Genomic DNA, 10,236 nt, shown 5'->3' with positions numbered 1-10,236 from the left:
AAGTTTGACGTAAGAATGATTCATCATCTGTCATATGTTTTTCTCCAAGATCTTTCAAATTCTTTTCATATTTGGCTCAACCTCTCCTCTTTTAATCATTCCGGAGTGTCTCAACGATTCATGGTGGTGTTTCTCGTCGTTATTCTCAGATTTTGAAGACCGAAGAAGAGTTTTCCTCAAAATCTTATCCGTTCTCTCAGAGATTCGTGGTTCTAGTTCGAGGCCATCCTCTCATAATTGTTTGATTGTGAGAATTCTTTTCACCTATCCGGGCCAATTCAAGAGTCTTCTCAGTTTGATTATCCGGAGTCCATCAATTCAGGTGTATTCATTCTCAGCTTTCAGTTGACATTCTCCAATTTTACCGGTGCATCATTTAAATATTCTCTATTCAGTTCGTGATCCCTTCATTCTCATGTATCTAGTTTGTCTCAAGCACCTTCGTTCATTTGCTAATTCTTACCGGTGATTCACCCCTACTTCGATCATTTTCAATTCTTACGGTGGTCCGTTCAAGAGTTCTCTTCCTTGGTCACCATATCAATTTATTCGTTGTTTCGACCCTTCCGGTGGTTCGTTCAATACCTTCTCAAGTTTGCTCCATATCTATCTTAATCCTTTCTACGAGAATAAGTAGTATGCCAAATCCATTGCTTGTCATCAATCTAAATTGGTGAAGGATACGCATAACATAATTCTTATTCTTGTTTCATCCAAGCATTCTAATTTCTTCTTTTCGGAGTGGTTTATCATATCACATTCTCGGCTTGAGATGCTTGTTTCCCGAAAGTAGAGACGGTGGTACAATTAATATATAGTGTTTCCAACCAAGTTTAGGGTTTGTGTATGTTCTCTTGTAAGCCTACTGTATGTACTTCGACTCAAATCAATACAACACGTCAGTCCATAAAGTTAAGTGTTTCCTGAAAAGAATACAGATTTTCACTGACAAATAAATACATGAGATATGTTTACCTGAATGGATTTAAGATGATCAGCATTCTCAAACAAGATCTCGCGCAACCTCTCCCCCCACTGTGCCCATTCCGATGGCTCCACTCTGATTCGACATTATTGATCAAATCAGCCAGATTATAAAGAATCATGATTTTGATGACTATTTGACTATTCCACACTAGTTCTGCGAACATTATCAGCTGACACAGCAGTAGCTTAATTTGTACTCGGGGGTTAAGAGGTAGCAGTTCCATACCTTCTTAAATGCCTGCTTCGATGCAATATGAATAAGCTAAGCCAGAGGCGGAGGACGAAAAATTTTTAAGGTGTGGCGAAGTCTTAAGAATATATTTTTTATGCAAATCAAAAGATTCAACACACATTACAAACAAAAAACCAAATACAATGAAAATGTAGTCATGTTTCAATAGGAAAACAACCTTAAACGTACCAATAATGAAGCTTTCAATGCCGCCTAGAAGACCTAGGCAATGGCAATGCCCTACCCTCATTCTAAAAATCTTCCTCGATTTTACTAAGATCAATACTTTTGAAGATCTCTCGCTCAATATAACAAATCGTCAAGTCATTAAGCCAACCATCTGTCATATTGCTGCGCAACTCAATCTTGATGATTTTCATTGATGAGAAGGCCCTTTCGATTGTTGTCGTCGCTACCGGTAGTAGCAATGCCAACTCCATGAGGCGATACACAGTAGGAAACATGACATGCCTTTGAAGTTCGACCATCATTTTAGCTAGGTTTGCAATATCATGACAATATCTGAAGTCTTCAATTCTTCTCGTATCGATAATGAATAGATCAAGGTTATCTTCTATATGTTCACGCTCATAATTAGAGAAATCATCATGATAAATCTGTGTGAGCCTAGCAAGCTTATTCAGGTTGAACCTAGAAAAGGAGTTTCTTAGGTCAAGACAAGAGAAGATCTGGACCAGGTCTGAAGATACCTCATCAAAACGATGATCAAACTCTGTGGTGATGGAATCTATAGCAGCATAGAAGGTGTCCACACGAAAAAAAGATCAGCCATGACAAGGTCTTTTTGAATTGTCCCGGAAGTCATTTTGGCATTTTTAGGACGTAGCCCATCAAATGCAACCTTGCTGTCATCACTGGAGCTTGCTGCCGCCGCCGTTTAAGCCCCGAGCACGTCGGTGTCGTAGGCTATCCCGTCGCCAGTTGCCCGCCCGGATCACGACCTGACCAGCCACCATCGCTGCGCTAGGGTTCGTCACTTGCGCGTGCGTGTGGGTTGGCGCTCAATGGAATCAACGAGCTCGACCGCTTCCTGTTTGTGCCAGCAGGCCCAACTCGTACGTTCTTGTGTTTGCCGGCCCAACTCGTGTGTGTGGCGTGCCTGTGTGCCAGCGGCCTTTTTCTCGCTGCCCTAGAATGAGGGAACGAGACAATCGACAATACATGCGTATGTATACATTTGTTTATGCCTAGAATCAAGGTATGGCGGCTGCCATATCTTGCCCACCGGGGGCCTCCGCCAGTGAGCTAAGCCCCTCGTCTAAGATACTTTTGACATCACCAGGCAATGGAGCTCTAAAAATAGGAGAACCAGGTAGCAGTTCAGTAAATACAAGTTTTTTTAAGACCAACAAAAATGGCATGTTTCTCTGGCTTCAGGAATATGTAAAAATCTCTACCTATCTGGCTTGAGGAGAGGCATCTTAACCAAGGAGCCGAAACGCTCATACAGTTGGCCTTCGAATTCTCGTTGATTCTGGAAGTGCATTTTTCTTGAATGCAACACTGATAACATGGTATAACATTCCAATATGGTCTCAAACTGTATTTTTAGGAAAGGGCATACCTTGCCATCATAGAGGTTGTAAAACCTTAGCAAAACCTTACCAGCATCCGGTGATGCCTTGTCCAGATTTCCCTTTATATGTAGATATGTAGTCATAACATGTTAGAGGACAATTTACAATATACAGAAAACTTGAAAACAGCAAGAGCTTCAAGAGAAAATGGATTTGTATACCTCATGATTGACCCGCTGGAGTACACGAAACATGAAAACAGCAAGAGCCTCAAAAGAAAATGGATTTGTATCGGTGCCTGCAGTTTCAAGGAAATGAAGAAAAATTACAAACGCTTCATAAATAGAGATATAGACAGTGAAGACGGGAATAACATTCTTCTAGTAGAATCTAAATAATCTGGGGTTTGTTTTTTTATGTCAAGTGGCAGAAAAAGCATGAAATAAAAAAAATTTATAAAGAATACAGATAACTAATTACCTTCAGAATCAGGAACAGCAGGAACAGCAGCCGCTTTTGTGGTCCCACACATATCGTTAATCTACAATATATAAATGGACCACAAGTTCAGTTCTTTCTTTCTAAACTGTATGTAGCATGTGAAAGAAATAACATTGACTCCATCTTGTAATTTGAAAGTAGCAATCTTGCCTGCCTCCACACTTGCTCATTTGGTGCGTTTTTGTCAGCGAGGGTTATTGTAAATGGTTCCTTTTTCTGGTCGTCAGCAACCTTTTGCCAGTATCCTGTAAGGGCAGATAGTTTGCAAAAAGGGCAAAATAGAAGTGTATTGAATCTATATTTTGGTCCTATGATATAAACATATCAACCAAAGAATACTGCCAAATGCTGCATACGTTTTTTAATAAGATCTCCCATCAAACAATGAAGAGGGCGATTATCACCAAGGCCACCAGGCATTTTCAATAGTTCCTTGCATAGAGCAGACTTTGCACAACCAGGTATACCTGACGGAGAACAAAATAATATAACAAGGACATAATGGGAATTAGAAAATCATCATTAAATTGAAACTTGGCAGTGAAAAGATGACCTATACGAATGATGATTCATCAAGTTTTTTAATCTTGCTTGAGAGCAATATCCTCAGTTATTCTAATGACTGAAAGCAACTCAAGATGAAACGTAAACCTTAAAAACTGTTATAAGGAAAAACAGAATTTACCAGGAAAGAAGACGATAAGGCCCTCGGGTTTTGAAACACCATTGAAGGGACGTAGTAGGACTAGACGGTTGAACCAAGTCACCGGTAGCCCCTATCAAATCCTGGTTTGCTTTAGCATATTGTTCAAGGAAAGGCTCTGCCTCGCTAAGATACGTCGAGGACGAGGGTGGCTTATTTCCGCACTTGCTTGTAATATACACAGCCCTATTTTGTTTGGCAAACCAATAAAATTAAAAGAAACATATGTAGTTTGGTAAAAAAAACTCCTATGAACGAAGAGAAAGAAGTTAGTAATATACCATTCATCCAACAGTTTGCAAAGCTCTTTCTGTTTACTTACTGATGTTCCCCAATTCTCCATTTGGCTATTAACACATTCAGGACCATTGATATCAGAGGTAGCAAACCACAATTTAATACAAGAGCACCAACCACAATTTAAACTTAAACTAGTCACAATTGACAAAACTACACATATTTCACATGGAAGAAAAATTCTTGAATACCACATCCTACATGTGAGCGGCCTCGCTTTAGAGATATTAACTTTTCCTACTAGTATGCATTTCCTACTTTGAGATTTCCTTGCAAAGATGTAAAGATAAAGAATAATAATATTAGGAGAAGACCCAGCAGTGAAGACCGAAGAGATATGCACTTTTTTAGGGCACGGCAATAATAATGGCTCATACACAAGGAATATTAATAACTAAATTAGTGGCAACAAACTGTTTAACCCTCTTGTAGTCTCATTAAAAGAACAATTATGAAGATGCATCTCATCTCAAACAGCTTCAGAATGGAAACTTATATCAAGCAAGGCAGTCAAATACTTCGGCGTAGGAAACATAAACTTGTCAGATGACCACCTTGTGGAAAATAGCCACACATGATTTGTTGGTAGGCGCCATTCTAGACAAAAGGCAATCACTTGTGGAGTAGAATAGAACCTTGGTTTGCCATGACCTAACTCTGTTACAGCTATAACCACGGCTGCATAAAGGCCAACATAAAAGATATAAATATGCATTCAAAAGAGATTTTGTGCAAAAAAAGGACTAGCAAGAATGGTAAAATTCATGGACTGAAAATTGATGTCACGGTTAAATAGGTGAAGTAATCAGGCATCATGCCATAATCATCATTTGGCCTTTGCCCATGGTCTCCTAATACAGCCGTCACAAGTTCCATTGAAATGTTTATCCGTTTTTTCTAGAAGCACAGAACGGCGGCAAAATCAGTAATTTTAAGAAAACAGCTGACAAGCAGAAATGCAAACGATGAAAAGCCCTAATAGTAAACTTAACATTCTTGATGAGTGTTTAAAATTCCAATAAACTAGTATGTATCAAAGAAAGGTTAGAGAGCAAAAAGGCATGTAGTTGTTGAGAAAGTTGCACTGGCATGCATGGGATACCTCAAGAACATCATTAAATTCGGCTTGCTTTCTAGGTGCTTCGTTCCCCCAAGCTTCACGAAACATACGGTCCAGGACAAAAACGCCCACAGCAGTGTAGCTACATATCCCCAAAGAAGTAAGGAATTAAATAAACAGCTCAACAAACAAAGAACAAGAAGACAAACTAGCGGCGCCTACATATTTCCAAAGCTGTTCTTGGAATATGCTCCACCACGGTGACCGGCATACATGAATAGAGATCCTGAATGCTTGAGCGTAACCTGGAGAAAAAGTTACTCCCTCCGTTCCGAAATAATTGTCGTTGGGAGTTCCTCTCCGACCAGGTGAAAACGCACAAAAGTACAGAAATACCCCTCGTTTGAAAACAGATCGTCTTCCTCCTCCATCCGCGAGGCAGCACCCCTCCAGTCCAGGACTCCTCCATCCTCCGTCGGGCTCCTCCAGGCCAGCGCCCCTCCGTCGGGCTCCTCCAGGCCAGCGCCCCTCCGTCGGGCTCCTCCAGGCCAGCGCTCCTCTTTGCCCCTCCTCCAGGCTCCTCCAGGCCAGCGCTCCTCTTTGCCCCTCCGCCAGGCCCCTCGTCGCCCCTGCTTCTCCGCCGGGCTCCTCCAGGCCAGCGCTCACCTCCTGCCCCGCCTGACCCTGGCCAGCGCTCAACTCCTCCTCCGCCCCCACCTCCTCCACGGCTACGGCCAGGCCACCAGCGGCTCCATTCCAGTGAACTCCCCTGCTCTCTGCTCATCTTTGTGGTAGGCATCCTGCAAAATTGTTCATGTTACTTTTCAATCAAGAAATCAGGAATACTAGCAATATATCGATATCAAGATCATGATCTGCTAGTTTTGGAAACGTTCACTCAGGAAATCAGTCAATGAGGATATCAAAATGTTTGGGTAATGGAGTAGTGTGCACATGTACATTGTCGCTAGGTGTGGGTACAAAATTACGGTATCTTGAGCATCCCCACCAACAGAATTACAGTTGAGAAAATTCAGCCAGGGCACAATTTCAAAACAGTAAGACCAGTCACAAAACAGAAAGTCTTGGTTTGAAAATGGTAGGTAGGTCACCTTAACAGCTTCTCTTTCTTTCATTCATTTCCATCACCATCACCTTGGCTCAAGTTCGCTTTCTTTCACACTATCAAAGGAATTCAGTTAGGAGTAACACTAAGTGAATCAAATTTGCAGATGATGTACTGAAAAGGGTGTTGTTTCTTGACAAGAAAAGGCAGAATTGATGTACTGAAAAGGGTGTTGTTTCTGAAACAATTGTCATTTTATGAGTTCACCTAAGGAAATTAAGCTGGTTTCTGAAAGTTCAAATAAGGTGCACAAACCCTTAAGGTTCAAATAAGATGACCATGACAGTAAAAGTAATATTGACATGGAGTAAACATTAGCACTAATTGAAATGAGTAAACACTAGCAATATTAACAGAATTAAACACTAGCAATATTAATAGGAGTAAACAGAAATATTAGTACAAGTGCCATACTACTGCAAGTGCTAAATCTGATTTGGTCTTTTTGCAAGCTTTTACTCCTACACTACTCCTAATTAAATGAAGAAGATCTTGAACTAATGTAAGAGAAGAGAAAAAGGAGTGAGAAGCAAGAATTTAGTTAATTTTAATTAACTGGAAAAGGATTTAGTTGATTTTTACTCCTACACTAAATCTGGAATACTCCTACAGATCAGTAACCATGAACTTTCTCAATAACAGTACAGAAGGGACTGTTATTAACAGGAGTATTTTGGCACTGGATGAAAAGGAGTATTAACAACTCCAAGCTGAATACACAAATCTCTACAGCAAGCTACTCCAAGCAGTACTAAACCAACTAAGGTCACTTAAAGCAGTACTACACCAAAATACAAATACTGATGTCACTAATCTTTCCAAGCAGTACTACACTTACAGTAATCTCTGATAGGAGAGTAGTAGGAGAGGAGAGGAGTACTTGCAAGTCTACACTAAACACTACACTACTCCAAGAACTACTCATACTGTTGCTGCACTTGCTGAAAAGAGAAGAGAAGTCAAGAGAAGGAGGGTACTCCTGCTACAATTCATTTAATTTTAGTTAACTCAAGTTCATTTACTGAAAAAATCATTTAGTTTTAATTAAAAAACAAGTTTCAGTTAATTAAAAAATCATTTAGTTTCATTTTAATTAATTAAAGAAAATGACTTGTTGAGAGGAAAGGAGTGGAATAGAAGAGAGAGGAGTGGAGTGGAATAGGAGAGGAGAGGAAAAAGTTTATTTTAATTCTGAAGTTTGGAAGTAAGGTCTGGAGTTTTTGATACTCAGGAAGGCTTGTGTTAAAATCAGAGGACTAGACTAAACAAAATGAAATACGCAAGGCCGCAGCAAGAACGCAGCTCACTTCAACTAAACTAAACTGAACTAATTTAGCTACTGAAGAAATGAGCAGCGACTGAAGCAACTAAACTGCAGTTATAAGGAGGAGTAGCAAGCAGTGATTGAAACTGCAGATACGTCGAGGTTAACATTGACAACTACTGCAACTTTTCCTTATTACTCCAGTAAAACTACTGGAAAACTAACTGAATCTTTTCACTTGAATCAACTACTGCAACGAAATTCAGTGAATTAAGTATGCAGAGATACAACTACTACCATCAGAGAGAAACTACAGAATTAAGTATGCAGAGACAAGAGTACTGCAACCAAACTGAATATACTCCAACCAAACTGAGACAAGAGTACATCAGAGATACAGAGAGATACAAGTACTGCAACCAAACTGAATTAAGTACGGAGTATGCAGAGATACAGGAGTACAACTAACTGCAGCCTTGTCGTCGCGGAGGTTCTGGCCGTGGAGGCCGCGCATGAGGGAGGCCAGCTGCTCGTCCTCCTCCATCTGCTTCCACACCCGCTTGACCTCCTTGGACACGTCCCCGAACCTCTGCATAGCATATCCATGTCCACCCAGAGCAGAAAGCGCAGCGCGTGTCATGTCAGTCAGTCAGCGCGTGTCATCATCAGAGGTACTGTAATTAATCAAGAAGCCGGAGCGGAGGGGGCTTACGGTGGACTGGATGGTGTTGGCCTTGGTCCTGCCGGTGCGTGGGGCCGGCGGCAAGGGAGGGGGCCTGGGCTCGGTGGCAACGGCGAGCACGCGGCGGAGGCGGCGCTGGTGTTGGTGCGTGGAGTGGCGCGGGAGCGGGGAGACGAGCCCGGCCACGACGCGGCCCCGGCCGAACCCCCCTCACTGCAGCAGGTGCAGCGCGAACGCCAACGCCGCCGTTGCAGGCGAGCAGCACCAGCTTCGCGTACGCGGCGTCGGCGGCCATCCCCTTTGCCCTTCTTCTTCCTGGCAGCAACGACCAACTGTGTCAAGTGCGTCCGTCGCCCAGAAGCTCACCTCTGCACCGCATCCACCGTCTCCGTCGCCAGATCCAGAGCAAGTGCACGCAGATCAAGCGGTGGCGCACGCGGATCCAGCGCCTCCGTCGCCCAGAAGCTCGCCGCCGGTGCAAAAATCCAAGCTTTGACCTCGGATGTGGGATGTGAGTGTTGTGGGGTGCGGTGGAGGCGGGAAAAAGATGGCGGCGACGGGGAGAGATGGTGGCCGGCGAGGTGGGCGAGGTGGGCGAGGTGGTTGCCGGCGAGGTGGGCGAGGTGGTTGCCGGCGAGGTTGGCGAGAAGAGAGAGGCGACGGGGAGAAGAGAAAGCAATGAGTGAGGAGCGAGTGAGTGCCGACGCGAGGGCAAAAGTGGAAAGCGCAAAAAAATCGTAGCGTGCCGAAACTTGTACTGGTTTTCTCCACCGACAATTATTTCGGAACAGAGGGAGTATCTTTGTAGGGTGAACACATTTTAACCGTCATCACTGCAAGCAGTTAGCTAAAATAAAACCAGTAATTAATTAACCAAACGGCAGAAGAAGAAGAAATCAAACATACCTCCATGGTAGCTGAGCCACACGACACCATCTCAATCATCCGAGTCCGTGTCTGCCATCACAAAACAGGGGGGGTAAGGTTGGGTTCCCACTAAAGGTTTTTAATTAAAACCTCATTCCAGAATCTAAATGGGCCGGGAGTCCCAAAGTGCAATTAATTAAGCAGTGGAAGATTTAGAAAGTAAGCGTTGATTAAAAACCTGTTGATCAGACTTGTCATTTTTGAATTTGGGGTAGAAAGCGGCCCTGATACGCGCCTCTGCGAACGTGTTGTCCACGGCGAAGTCCGTGAACAGCCTCGAAAGGTTATCACCCTGGTCAGCTGCCCCCTCCGAGGACTGGGTATTCGAACTTGTATATAAAAAAAATTCCGAAGGGTTGAGCATATAGATATATGTAAGGTGTGGAGAATAGAAATAGAATAGGCAAAAAGCAGAACGAGTTACCAATTACATGAGGAATTTGCGTTGGATGCCGTCATCCTTAACTTGCAAGTTGCAAGAAGAAGAAATCCCTGTGCTTCAATGAATGAATGAATGATGATACGAATGTAAGGAAGCTATTCATTCAGGCAACAAATGTAAGTATGCAACAAGCTGAAAAGGAATCAAATGGAACACAAAAACAATTATTAAGAATTAATGAAGAATATTACTAGTACTAGTACTAGACACGTACGTACGTACAGGATGAGGACGAGGAGCAGCAAAGAAGACTCGCTTGTAACGTACTACTACCTAGTACCTCCGGCGATCTTCCAGCAGATTGAAAGCTTTATCTGCTAGAGATACTTTCATTCTTTCTTTGGAGGGAGCAGGGTGTGGGTTTTTGAGTCGGAGTTTCTCTGGAGGCCTGACCAAGTCGCCTGATCGTGTCGGAGTTTCTATGGAGGCAGCAGGCAGCAGGGTCGGGGCGGCGGCCGGTAGGGAAGCAGAGGGACG

General features: G+C 42.9%; 1 pseudogene; it reads right to left on the bottom strand.

The window, feature by feature from the left end:
- Window positions 1-854: 854 nt before the first annotated feature.
- LOC123060754 (tRNA ligase 1-like) lies at window positions 855-8,685 on the bottom strand (annotated as a pseudogene).
- Window positions 8,686-10,236: the final 1,551 nt, after the last annotated feature.

Source organism: Triticum aestivum, chromosome 1A, assembly GCF_018294505.1.
Source record: "Triticum aestivum cultivar Chinese Spring chromosome 1A, IWGSC CS RefSeq v2.1, whole genome shotgun sequence".
NCBI lineage: Eukaryota > Viridiplantae > Streptophyta > Magnoliopsida > Poales > Poaceae > Triticum > Triticum aestivum.
Note: the sequence above shows the minus strand (reverse complement) of the source record. Positions and strands in the feature narration are given on the sequence as shown.